The 595-nt window shown below is 48.4% G+C and overlaps 1 pseudogene; it reads left to right on the forward strand.

The window, feature by feature from the left end:
* The first annotated feature begins 207 nt into the window (after positions 1–207).
* Positions 208–325, forward strand: LOC126471951 (5S ribosomal RNA; annotated as a pseudogene).
* Positions 326–595: the final 270 nt, after the last annotated feature.

The raw sequence follows: 595 nt of genomic DNA on the forward strand, positions 1-595 counted from the left end.
TTTGATTTTGGGTCTGAATTTGAAAGTTTGATTTTGAGTCTGAATTTGATCCTGACTTGCTAAGAGGCACGTGTAGATTGTGATATCCATTCTGCAAACATTTTGTAAAGCATGTGTTGGCATTTCGGAGTCCATTACTAAGGTTAGGCACTTTCAGTGCAGGCACAATAGGCCAGGTTTGAAAATGAACCTGTAAGGTTTGAAATTGCCAACGGCCTTGCCACAGTGGTAACACCGGTTCCCGTCAGATCATCGAAGTTAAGCGCTGTCGGGCTTGGCTAGCGATTCGATGGGTGACCGCTCTGTCTACCGAGCGCTGTTGGCAAGCGGGGTGCTCTCAGCCCTTGTGAGGCAAATTGAGGAGCTACTTGATTAGGAAGTAGAGGCTCCGGTCACGAAAACTAACAGCGGCTGGGAGAGCGGTGTGCTGACTACACGCCCCCCCCCCCCCTCCATATCCGCATTCAGTGTCGCCTGTAGGCTGAGGATGACACGGCGGTCGGTCAATACCGTTAAGATCTTTCGAGGCCTGTTCAGCCGGAGTGTAGTTTAGTTTAGTTTTTAAGGTCTGAAATTAGTCTTCAAGTATAATTAT

Source organism: Schistocerca serialis, chromosome 3 (genome assembly GCF_023864345.2).
Source record: "Schistocerca serialis cubense isolate TAMUIC-IGC-003099 chromosome 3, iqSchSeri2.2, whole genome shotgun sequence".
NCBI classification, from domain to species: domain Eukaryota; kingdom Metazoa; phylum Arthropoda; class Insecta; order Orthoptera; family Acrididae; genus Schistocerca; species Schistocerca serialis.